This window comes from Petaurus breviceps, unplaced genomic scaffold (genome assembly GCF_028583685.1).
Source record: "Petaurus breviceps papuanus isolate PSGF00001 unplaced genomic scaffold, PetGlider_PUasm1.0 90696, whole genome shotgun sequence".
Classification (NCBI taxonomy): Eukaryota; Metazoa; Chordata; class Mammalia; order Diprotodontia; family Petauridae; genus Petaurus; species Petaurus breviceps.
In genome coordinates, this window is record NW_027187314.1 from 85,539 (window position 1) to 98,425 (window position 12,887).

At 36.8% G+C, this 12,887-nt stretch overlaps 1 long non-coding RNA gene across 1 annotated transcript in view; it reads right to left on the minus strand.

The window, feature by feature from the left end:
- Positions 1 to 12,887, minus strand: part of LOC138144302 (uncharacterized) — a 173,139-nt gene that overhangs the window by 14,043 nt on the left and 146,209 nt on the right. Inside the window, exon 3 of the long non-coding RNA XR_011163914.1 lies at positions 7,675 to 7,820. This is a non-coding gene — a long non-coding RNA (uncharacterized lncRNA). The remainder of the gene's footprint in view (positions 1 to 7,674; positions 7,821 to 12,887) is intronic.

Sequence of the window (12,887 nt, forward strand, 5' to 3'; positions counted from 1 at the left end):
AAAGGTATTAAGCACCACATAAGTTTGAGATCATATATCAATCAATAAACAATTATTTGTTCACCGAATTTTTAAATAATATATCAATGAAAAATAATTTTTCATACAATTCTAGACTGTAAATAAATGATGAATCAATCAATTAATAAAATAAATCAATAAGTGAATAAAAATTGTTCATACAATTTAGACCATGTATTAATCAATGTGCAATTTATAGCAATAGTTCAATTAACAATAATAATTGTTCATTGGTTGATATGTGGTCTAAAACTTGTGGGATGCATAGCACTTTCTACTCCTTTTACTCACACAGATTATTTATACAGAAGTGAAAGGTATGTGGAATTTCCAGGCAATGAAAAAGAGTTTCACATGTACATGCCAGCAAATATCTAAAAAAGGTACAACATCCAAAAATGATCACAAATTTCAAAGAAGCAATAAACTGCTTGACATTGAGAGTGAAAGGAAGCAAGTGTAAATTCAGATAAACATCACAAAAGCCTGCCAATGCTTTAGCCAGCAACTCAAGAAGGGTACATAAACCCTGCCTTGTTCTGTTTCCAGGGGTCCAGAAACCTGGAGTGCTTTAGCAAAGAAATTCCAGGGGTTTAGAAGTCCATTGTATTCTCATTGCTGATGCTCCTAGGGACATGGAAGCCAAAAATACTCTGACCCACATGCTCAAGTAGGGCTGGGATTCCTTAGTAATATAAGAAGGTACTGTGGTGAGGCTTGAAGACTGTAGCACTCTGACCTAGAATGATACAGTAAAGCCTAAAACCTACCAGCATTGATAGTGCAAACATACTGGGGGAGGTTGAATTCAGTGGCAAAAGGATCAAGGAAATAGAGGTGAAACAGGACTTGACCTACCCCATCCAAGAATGTGGAAAGCAATTGACTCTGGCCTGGTACAAAATTCCAAATCAAGAACTAAAGCTGATGATGTGAATAAACAGAGGAAACCGAATACAATGAAGAAAGAGATGGCCAAGAGATAAGCCTAGAAAAAGAGAGGAACTCCACAAGTATACATAAGTCCTCAAGAAAAAAAAAACTGCTGGACCACAAGAACTTCAAAATTACCTAGAAAAGAGTAAAGAATCAGATAAATAAATAAAATAAGGGCTCTGGAGAGAAAAATATGGAAGGTAAATAAATACCCTAAAACAGAAAATGTTTCCACTTTCCCCATGTAGCAGATTCTGAAAATTGGAATGGAGAAAACAGAACTCAGTGATTACAGGAAACAAAACATGTTAGAGGGGAAAAAAATATGGAAAATTATAAGCTATCTATGATAGCAAAAGACTAAATTATAAAACAAGTTAAGGAGAGATCATTTGCAAATCATGAAACATTTTTAATCACAAAAAAAACCCTATATACTACATTCCAAAAAAAATTGATAAAGTAAAATTGGTCTATTGAAATCATTAAAAAAAGAGAAAATAGAAAGAACCCAACAATTATCTCCTAAAGAAATTCTAAATTGAAAATTCTCAAAAACTCCACAGCCAAAATCCAGAGCTTGTAAAGTAATGAAAAATAAAATGTCACTGCAAGTAGTCAAAAAGAATTCAAGTATCTAGGTACCATAGTCATCACATAAGATTTGACCACAACCTCTATACAAAAGACAGAATCTTGGAATAAGACTTTTGAAAAGGTAAAGAAATACTCCAATACATTACTGTGGGCAATCCTACAGGGGGCAAAAAGATATCTTTAATGATAAAGAATTCAGTAGAAATATTAAAATCCAGTCACAAGAATTTAAGAAAAATTTGCAAAGGCCAATTAATTTTGTAAGGGGCCAGATGATAACGAAGTGCTTGCATTTTAATACGAGAAGAGAAGACAAGAAACTCTTCAGAATCAAAATGTCTTTAAAAGTCACAGTGGGAGTTAAATAAGACAAACAAAAGGCCTGGGTGATTTTTACATCTTTTGATTTTCTTAAGGAGAGGAAAGAAAGGGGAGAGAAAAATAAATATGCTAGGAAAAAAGTGAGGAAAGGGGAAGAACTTACTATTTCTCATAATTTGGATTCGTGACAAGAAGAGTATATAAACATGAAAAAAAGAGGTGAAGAATAAGTATCAAATGAGCCTTGTACTTATCTGAACAGGAAGCGGTAATGAGAGGGAGGCTAGAGACAAGGAGAGGATGCTCAAAAGCAAAACAGATTTCAATTTTGGAGGGCCAGTCCTAAAGAGGGAATTAAACAGGGTGAATGAAAGTTTAAGAACCAGTGACTGGTGACTGGGGAATTTAAAAATAAGGACAGTGGAGTAAAAACATAATTTCAGTCATAAATGACTAGAGTTGATTGCATTCCTCCATTTTTGGTATCTTCTTTATAAAAAGTTGAGTGGATAAAAAGAAAGGAAAAAGCAGAAATAGGATGATATAGGAAAAAACATAATCCATGAAAATAACAGATCATGAATAGAATAAACCCACTTAGAAAATGAAAGAGGACAGGAGAATGGATTAGAAAGAGGAATTCAACAAGATAAAACATAGTAATTCTAAAAGAGTTAAAATGAGAGACTAGAATAGAATTTATTATACTTTAGGGCAGGGGTGGGGAAACTGCAGACTTCAGGCCATGGGTTCCCTATCCCTGCTTTAGGTAAACTCAAAAAAAAAAAAAAAACAGGGGAGGGGAAATAGGAATAGTAATTATGAATCCATCTTGAAAACCTACCAATACTCTTTCTAAAAGTTTGAAATAAAGGCAGGTAGGTGGTGCAGTGAATGGAGCACTGGCCCTGGAATCAGGAGGAAGTGAGTTCAAATCCAGCCTTAGACACTTGACACACTAACTTTGTGACTTTTGGCAAGTCACTTAACCCCAATTGCCCTCCAAAAAGCAAAAAAAAAAAAAAAAATTGAAATGCCTTAACTTTCCATCCTGAAATCTTACTAAAATAGCAGTTCTCTTCCAGGGATATGTGAAAGTATTTGGGATATTTATAGTTACTTACTTATAATTTCTTCTAATTCAATAAAAAAGTATTCTCAGTTTAAAAATTAGCCATAGAAAAGTTACTTTAATATTTCCTACTCCTTTTACTTAGCTATATGACCTAAATATGACTTTAACATCAACTTAAAATGTGAAACCCTAACTAAATTCTAATTAGAATTATAAACATTTGAAAAATACAAATGTTAGATCTCATTTATTATGTTTATCCATCTCTAAAAACTTAACCCCTACTTTGTTTTGTCTCAGGATGGGTATGGTATTGATAATGGAACAGATGAGTTAAATTTCATAATTGGCAAGAATAAGTTTAAAGCACACTGACTTAAAAACACTTTATATATAAAGAGCACTATGGAGTATTGAAAAGTGGTAGAATGAAAGTCAGGAAACCTGGAGTAAAATATTATTTCTGATGCTTAGTAATTCTGTGACCATGAGCAGGGCACTTAACTGCTCCAAACTTCACTTTCTGCCTCTGTAAAATGGGAATAACATTTTTCTCATAGAGGGGTTGTGAAGATCAAATGCTTTATGAACCTTAACAGCATGGCAGATATGTCAGTTCCTTATATTATAAATATTTGATCACCAATTATTCCATATTTTTCTTCTATAATTCTAAATTTGCCAGGCTTACAATTTTACTATTCATACGTCACCATAAAATAAAGGCTCCCTTTACTAGATGAAAAGAAGAAAAGAAATACTGAATTTGTTGCTATGCTTATCCTTTAAATTAGCTCAAAATACTGACTATTGTCTTATTGACAAAAATTGAAAGTCTGAAATTTTTAGCCCCATGAATATCTGTTGTTTTTTTTTTTTTTACCATTATTACCATTACCATATGGTCTATTTGGATCATTTTCAATTCATATAATGAAAATATGTGAGATCACTAAGATTTATTTGGGCATACTTGGCAGCCTTTCCATGTATATGTACTTGAGCAATGAGATGCACTTTGGATTTAGGGCTTGCTCACTAAAAATAAATGATTGCTTTAATCTGGGCAAGTGTGTACAAGTAGAGGAAACATGAATAAGATGTGACTCTTTCAGTTAGAAGTCTGATTTACACAATGTTGTGCTACAGGCAAAGGTCTAGTCAGACATAATCTCTTCTCCAAAATTTCATTTGATAGCTCTAGAGACCTAGAAAATATGTCTTTGGTTAATGAAAAGGAAGCAGGAGTCAAGTTGAATGCATACCCTTGGTTCTCTGAGTTCATAGGTTATCAAAACCATTTCCAAAATAAGACATTCCCCTTTAAGCAAGATAAGCAGCTACTTGAGAACGGTATAAAGAAGTTCTCAGCCTTGAGAACCAGAAAAATGCAATCAGCAACAGTTAACAATTTCTGGAATCTCCAGGAGCAAAGTTCAAAACCAAGATAATTTTGGAACAACCAGCACTAATTAGAGATCATAAGAGCTTAGATTTGGAGGTGTAAGAGACCTTAGAGGCCACCTAAACCCATCTCCTTACTTTATAGATGAGGAAGCTGGCACCTAAGAAAGGTTAGTGACGTATGCAAAGTTATTTAATTATTGACTGTGTCAGAATTCGAACACAGGTCCCCTCCTTTCAAGTCCATACTTTCTGTACAACTCTGCCTCACTATGACAAACAACTCTCTGACTGTGATAAGACCAGTCTATTTTTTTAGTTCACTGCTAAAATGGTGTGTTTTCTTGGGGGAAAAAAAAACACCTTGAACTGACAAAAAGAAGCCTTTATCTGGGGATACTTGTGACAACCTAGGACACATGAGTTAGTTCAGTAGCCTTGGCAGTGAGACTGGGCCCTTTCTGGCCAACAGGTGACGAAATTATGTGGGCCTTTCTTCATAGACTTTAATGTTTTAAAAAATACTATGCTATCCAACTGAAAAAAAATAAACTTTTTAACACTATGACAATTATAATAAGTAGGCATGTTCTATTATTTTATACATGAGCTATTTTAACTTTTAAATTGATATTTTAAGAAAAAAACACATTTTTTATTTTTATATTTATATTTTTATTATTTATTATTTTTTCTTTTTTAATAATAGTATATATATATATATATTTAATATTTTATTTTAGAACTTTGAATTCCAGATTCATTCCCTTCCTCCCTTGTCACCCACCCTTACTGGGAAGATAAGCAGTTCAGTATAGGTTGTACATGTGTGGCTAATGCAAAACAAAAACATGGTAGATATATTGTAAAAGACTGACTATATTTCCCTCCCTCCTATCGCATCTCCCACTTGTTCTATTCTCTACTTTGATCCAGTCCCTTTTAAAAAGTGGGTGCTTCCAACTTCCCTCCCCCCCAGCCTACCCTGTCTTCCATCATCCCCTCTCTCATCCCCTTCCCCCCCACCAACTCTCCTGTAGGGTGAGATACCCTATTTAGTGTGTATTTCATTCCCTCCTCAAGCCAAATTCAATGGGAATAAGGTTGACCCATTCCCTTTTGCCTTCCTATTCTTCCCCTCCATTGTAACCATTCTCCCTTGCCTCTTCTATATGAGATAGTTTACCCCATTCTGTCTCTCCCCATCTCCTCTCATTATATTCCTCTCTCATCTCTTAATTTCACCTTATAAGTATCATCCCTTCCTGTTAAATTGGTCCTGTGCCCTCTATCTATGTATAGCTGTAAACATGTATACACACATTCACACATGTATTCATATGCCCATACATCCTCATATATATATTTATATTTATATTCCTTTCAACTACTGAGAAAAGTTTCGTAAGTTACAATTATCGTTTTTCCACTTAGGAATGTTAATAATTCAACTTCAATAAGTTCCTTATGATTTCTTTTCCCTGTTTACATTCTCATGCTTCTCTTGCTTCTTGTATCTGAATGTCAAATTTTCCATTCAACTCTGGTTTTTTCAGGAAGAATGCTTGCAAGTCCTCTATTCCACTGAATGACCATATTTTCCCCTGAAACATGATACTCAGTTTTGCTGGGTAGGTGACTCTTGGTTTTAATCCCAAATCCTTTGATCAGGAGGTGATCAGTGGATTCTTTCAACTTCTATTTTGGCCTCTGATTCTAAAACATCAGGGCAGTTTTCTTTGAGAACTTCCTGGAGGATGATTTCTAGGTTCTTACTTTGATCGTGGCTTTCAGGTACTCCAATAATTTTAAAATTATCTCTCCTAGATCTCATTTCCAGGTCAGTCATTTTTCCCATGAGATATTTCACATTGCCTTCTATTCTTTCATTTGTTTGGATCTGTTTTACAGCATCTTGATTTCTCATAAAGTCATTAGCTGCCATTTGCTCCAATCTAATTCTGAAGCAATGATTCTCCTCATTGAGCTTTTGAGATTCTTTTTCCATCTGGCAAATTCAACTTTTTAAGGCATTCTTCTCCTCATTGACTTTTTGAGCCTCTTTTGCCATTTGAGTTAGTCTGTTTTTTAAGGTGTTATTTTCCTCAGTCAGGCTGTTGACTCTCATTTCGTAATTTTCTTGCATTGTTCTCATTTCTCTTCCCAATTTTTCCTCCACTTCTCTTATCTGCTTCTTAAGGTCCTCTATGGCCTGTAACCAGCTCGTTTTTTCCTTTGAAGCTTTTGGTGCAGGAGTTCTGACTTCACCGTCTTCCTCCTGTTCCATGCTTTGCTCCTTTTTGTCCCCAAAATAGGAGTGTAATGTTGGAATCTTCTGTCTGCTTTGTTTCCTTTGCCTGGTCATGTAGCCCCTCAGTCACTTGACCCCTGGGCTTTTTGCCACAGTAGGATTCTGCCACCAGACAGGAGAGCTTTCATCCCAAATTCTGAGGTTTTCTCAGCTGTGGGGGTGGAGGATTTTAGATGGGTGCCCTCTCTGAGGTCTCCACATGCTCTGGCAAGCTGGACACACACCCCAGGACCTCCAACCTAGACTACAATCCAGATTCAAGAAGATTAAAGCAAGAGAGATTGCCCCTCAGACTGTAGGTCCCCCACACTCTGCAGGCCAGGAGTTGAAGCTGCCACTGTTGCCTGCTGGCTGTGCTGGAGTCTCAGAGGCTTCTTGCCTTGGAGGCAAAAGTCACACACTCCCACTTACTGGGTCCCAAAGTCCAGACTGCACTGACCTCTCACTTTGTCCTTAGCATCTATGTGTCAATAATTCTGGAAACAGCCACAGCTGCTGCTGATCTGGTGTCCCTCCTGCTGCTGGCTGGTCAGGCCCACCTCGGTGCTAAAACCTCCGGCTCACAGGGGCTTGGGCTTGGCTTCCAGAACACTGTGCTGGCTGCTTGCTGCCAGCCTGCCGGGCTGTCCTCAGCAGGAGGTTAGCTTCTCTGTGCCATTTTGTGGGTTCTGCACCTCCAAAGTTTGTTTAGAGTCCCCTTTTTACATGGATTGGGGAAGGTGGAAGCCAGAGCAGCACAGAGGTCCTGCTTCTACTCCCCCATCTTGACTCCACCCCCTAAACTCTTTCCAAAAAACACATTTCTTAATGCACTTCACTTTTATTTTTAGAAAACAACAAGGATATATAATGCTGTTTAAAAGAGAAAAAAAAAAACTACCTCCAGAAAATATAATCACTGTGTTAATTGGATTCAATTGGATTAAACTACAGGCACAGCCTGAATAACATTTTTCAAAATACAGTTTTAGATAAACTGGGAACAGTTAATTGGTCCTCTGGAACTTACCTTGACATGGCAAATCCCATTACTTCTCTGGAACCCAGTTTTCCCATCTGGAAAGTCAGGAAGTAGGATTAAGTGATACTGTCCCTTCCAAGTCAAATTCAATGATGTTAGAGCAATGTTATGATGGGGGTCTGCTCATTTAACATCTATAAAAGCAAAGAAAAGAAGTTTGAGGAAAGATAATAATCGTTCAATTGAATTTTAATAGACTTAACAAAATAAAGCATTCCCTCCTCACTACCGCAAAAAAAATGCACATAGTGCTCTTACTGTATGTAGTAACAAGAGACAACAACTTGTAGGAAGAGAATAGACACAACAGGGAGAATGAAACATCCAGTGATAGATACAAAGGCCAAGATTGAAGCCTGAGCAAGAGGTCCTAGAACCAAAAGGGAGTAAGCAAAAGTAGTAAATAACGGGAAGTAAGGAGCATCTATGGATGTCGCTGGGATATAGATGCCATACAAGAAGAAAAGTTAAATTCAAACCCTTACCTAGTGCCATTTTTTTAGGTAATCAAGGTTAGGTGACTAGCCCAGGGTCACACAGCCAGTAAGTGCCTGATGTCAGATTTGAACTCAGGTCCTCCTGACTCCAGGGCTGGTGCTCTCTCCACTGAGCCACCTAGCTGTCCCTCAGTGTTATTTCAAATTATATTATGTTATATTATATTGGATTATGTTATTTCATATTATGTTTCATCATGTCATATGCCATGTTATACTATGCAATCCTAGATTGTTTTATTATATGTTCTAATCATAAGCATTATATATATCGTGTGTATATACATTATATATATATAATGAATGACACGCAAATCCAAAATATGTTCCACCCAATCAAAAAACTATAAAACGGGGGCAGCTAAGTGACACAGTGAATGGAGCACCAGCCCTGGAGTCAGGAGGACCAGAGTTCAAATCCATCCACAACACTTTAACACTTACTAGCCATGTGACCTTGAGCAAGTCACTTAACCCCAATTGCCCTGCCTTCCCCTCTCCAAAAAGCAAAAAACAAAACAACAAAAAACAACCATATAAAACAGAAGAAAACAGGGTGCTATAAAGATTACTATAAGTACTGAAAGTACTTTGAATTAATAAGCAGAACAAACAGGCAAGGTTTTATGCTAGTCACTGCAGACACAAAGACAAAAAGAAGAAACTGTCCCTGCCTTCACAGAATTTATGTTCTACTAGGTAATAATAATATGGAAATGATTTTAAGTACATTCTGAATAATGCTGCCTCGACCAACATAATTTCTCAGTGATGTCACAAAGACATATCTACATTCTTTGATAATATCTCCTTGTGTCTGATGGCTACTGGGGAGAGCACAGAGGGCCAGAGCTGTGTTTACTAATTAGAAAGTAGTTGACATATTTACAGAGGCCTCTAAAGTTTACTCAATGTTCTAGTCACCACTACCCTGTGAGGTGAGAAGTGTAAATATTATTCTCTGTTTTTCAGATGAGGAAACCAGCATCCAGTGAAATTGTGTTCTTTGATGATGGTCATATAGGTAATAAAAGCTATAGATAGATCTTGAACCTAGGTATTAGGACTTCAAAACTAGACCTCTTTTCATTATACAATGGTCAGCAGAGAACATTGCCAGAATCTTTTTTTAAGTTGACAACTTCCATGCCAATATGACTTCAAGTTACTAAGTCCTTTACTTTTGATGTGGGGGAACCCAAGGCACATGTATCAGTTCAGGAATCTGGCATTTAACTCCATCATTATGTATGGGTCAAGCTGCCAACACTTAACTAGGAAGAGAGAAAGGGAGTCACACATTTCTACTATAGAACAAAATAGCAGAAAATACTAATATGTATAACTAATAACTCTTAAGGGCGAAGTAGGGTTCAAATCTAGCCTGATATACTTAATAGCCATGTGACCCTGGGCAAGTCACTTAACCCTGTTTGCATCAGTTTCTTTATCTGTGAAATGAACTGGAGAAGAAAATAGCAAACCACTCCACTATCTCTGCCAAGAAAACCTCAAAAGGGGTCATGAAGTTTCAGACATGACTGAACAACAAAGTCAAAGTATTGCTTTCATCAACTCAATAAACATTCTCATCAAACATTCTACTAAACTAATTAACCTCTATGTAGAAGAAGGTGTGAAATTTTAGGTACAAAAAGGTAAAAAGGAAACTAGTCTCTGTCCTTGAAGAACTTGTATTCATCTGAAAGAATACAGAAATAAACAAATAAGTCTAGGAAGGACCATTTGAAGAGGGAGAGGTGATCTCTACAGGTGTAGGAGTCAAGACTTCTAGTATACTAGGAATTCGAGTAGGGTAGAGTTGAAGAGGGAGGGCGTTCAAGTCACAAGGTCAATCTAGGCAAAGGCTTGAAGGTAGAAATTGTTTAGCAAGCAGGTCAGTTTGGTCAGGACATAGACCACCAAAAGGGAGTGATGTATGAAATAAGCCAGCAAAAGAAGGTTGAAGTCAGATTTTGTTTAAATACCAAGCTGAGGAATTTATATTTCATGGTAGAAACAATCAGGAGCCACTGAAGGTTTTTTTTATTTGTTTTTGTTGTTTGTTTTTTTTCGGGGGGGGGGGGAGGCAGGGCAATTGGGGTTAAATGACTTGCCCAAGGTCACACAGCTAGTTTTGTGTTGTGTCTGAGGTCAGATTTGAACTCAAGCCTTCTTGATTCCAGGGCCGGTGCTCTGTTCACTGCACCACCTAGCTGCCCCAACCACTGAAGTTTCTTGAGCAGAGGATCATATGGTTCATGATCACATTTGCTTTAGAAAAAAAAAAATTAGTTACGTGGAGAATCTATTAGAGAAGGTAGAAACTAGACACTGGGAATTTTTTTAATCTCTTCTTTCTTCCTTCACAGGAAGATTAGAGTTATGCACACATGATTGGGGTAAAAGAGATTTTTAAGGGCAGTCACAGAAGATGCTGTAATCTGAAGTACTCAGAAACAGAATGAAGGGTAAACAGTCCTTTGACACCAAGCTGACAGCCTGGAAAGCTAAGCACCAATCTGAGAAGATTTTGTCATCAGGTTATGATTCAGAATGATTGACAAAGGCAAATCATCATTTTAACTAGAGTCTGTGTAGGAGGTTAGAATAAGCTTTTTAAAAGAACAAAGAGAAAAGAAAAGAAAGTTAATGAAACATTTATAGAATACATAGAAAAAAAGCAGAAGGAAGCTCCAAAAGAGACAAATGATCAGGACAGTGTTGGAATTACAGTGCTGAATTTATTGTATACTTTAAAAAGAAAACAAGCTATACATAGTTAAGATTCAATGTTTCATATGCAATTTTTTCTGCTCTTTGTATATTGAAATGATCATATTTGTTGATGACTATTGAGTTCACAATAAAAAAGGGGAAAATAAAAATAAAATTCTGATTAGCTCTCTGGGGGAACAAGGAAGAAAACTAGTTGGTTTTCATGTTTGCCCTAAAAAACCCTTCTTTAATGTTTAATGTTTTTTTTAATTTAAATTAATTCAACAAACATTTATTAAGCAACTACACTGTACCAGGCCCCTTCCTACATCTTAGGAATGAAAAGTAAAGAAAAAAAAAACAAAAAAAAATAATTCTTGCTCTCAAGGATTCACATTCTACTCCTTAAGCTTAGGTGTGATTAATAAAGTGATAGATACATAATAGGTGCTCAATAAAATACATGTCGATTTATTAAAAGGCATATTTTTATATAAATGAAGTACCATTGGATTGAATATCAGACAGAGAGCATACTTTACAGCTGGAGCAGCATAATCGATTCACCACCATCCGGAAGCAATATATCAAAATTGCAGGGGCAGCATTTCAAAAGCTGAATGAGCCCCTTAAGGATCAAAGCCACAAAAACAGTTACCAAGAATGTCCAACAACTCCTACTGCAGAAGTGAAGTTCTTCTGGGGATATATGTAAACACAAATTAATTCAGAAAAAAAGTATGAATTTGAATCCAAATGAAAAAGACCAAGTGTAGAGCTGAAAGATCTGGTCTCAGATTTCACAGTTCTACATTTTAATACCTATGTGACATTGAACAAGTGATTTAGTTCCTTTGGGCCCCATTTTTCTCATATGTAAAATACAGGGTTAGACTAGATGACCTCAGTTCTCTTCTGGTTCTAAATCCCATGATCCCTTGAGCCTATTAACTGATTATTTGATTAAATGTAATTCAACAAGGACATGTTTTTTTAAAGCAATTGGGGTTAAGGAACTTGCCCAAGGTTACACAGCCAGTTTTTTTGTGTGGGTGTTAAGTATCTGAGGCCAGAACATCTCCTGGGTCCTCCCCGCCGGGGCTCTTACTCACTTCACCACCTAGCTGCCCCTCAACAAGGACATTTAAGTGCTTGCAGTAATCAAGGTTACATTATGGGCAGCTGGGTCGCACAGAGGATCAAGTGCTGGGCCTAAAGTCAGGAAGACTGATCGTTGTGAATTCAAATCTTGTCCTAGCTATGTGATACTGGGCAAGTCACCTAACCCTGTTTGACTCAGTTTCCTCATCTGTAAAATGAACTGAAAAAGGAAATAGCAAACCACTGCAATATCTTTGCCAAGAAAACCCCAAAAGAAGTCACATACAGGTGGATGTGACTGAAAAACGACTAAACAACAATGTGTGTGTGTGCGCGTGTGTGTGTATATATATGTATATATATACATATATATATATGGAGGTACATATTTTAATGACTTCATGTGCTTCAAAAGATTCTTCTTAGCCATGTGATTAAAATAGCCCACACCCTCTTGAGCCTTCAGTTTTCTTGATCTATAAAAAAGGGACATAGTAACTAATGTGCTTCAAAGCAAAGAACTAGAACAGATAATCGCTTAACATATTCTTTCATCAATTCAATAAACATTTCTTTAGTGCGTACTGCATTCCAAGCTCTTTGCTAAACTCTGGGGATACAGACCAAAAGAGAGACAGACAGACAGACAGACAGAGATTGACAGAGAGAGAGATTGACAGAGAGAGAGAGAGAGAGAGAGAGAGAGAGAGAGAGAGAGAGAGAGAGAGAGAGAGAGAGAGAGAGAGAAAGAGAGAGAGAGAGAGAGAGAGAGAGAGAGAGAGAGAGAGAGAGAGAGAGAGAGAGAGAGAGAGAGAGAGAGAGAGAGAGAGAGAGAGAGAGAGAGAGAGACAGAGAGAGAGAGACAGAGAGAGAGACAGAGAGAGA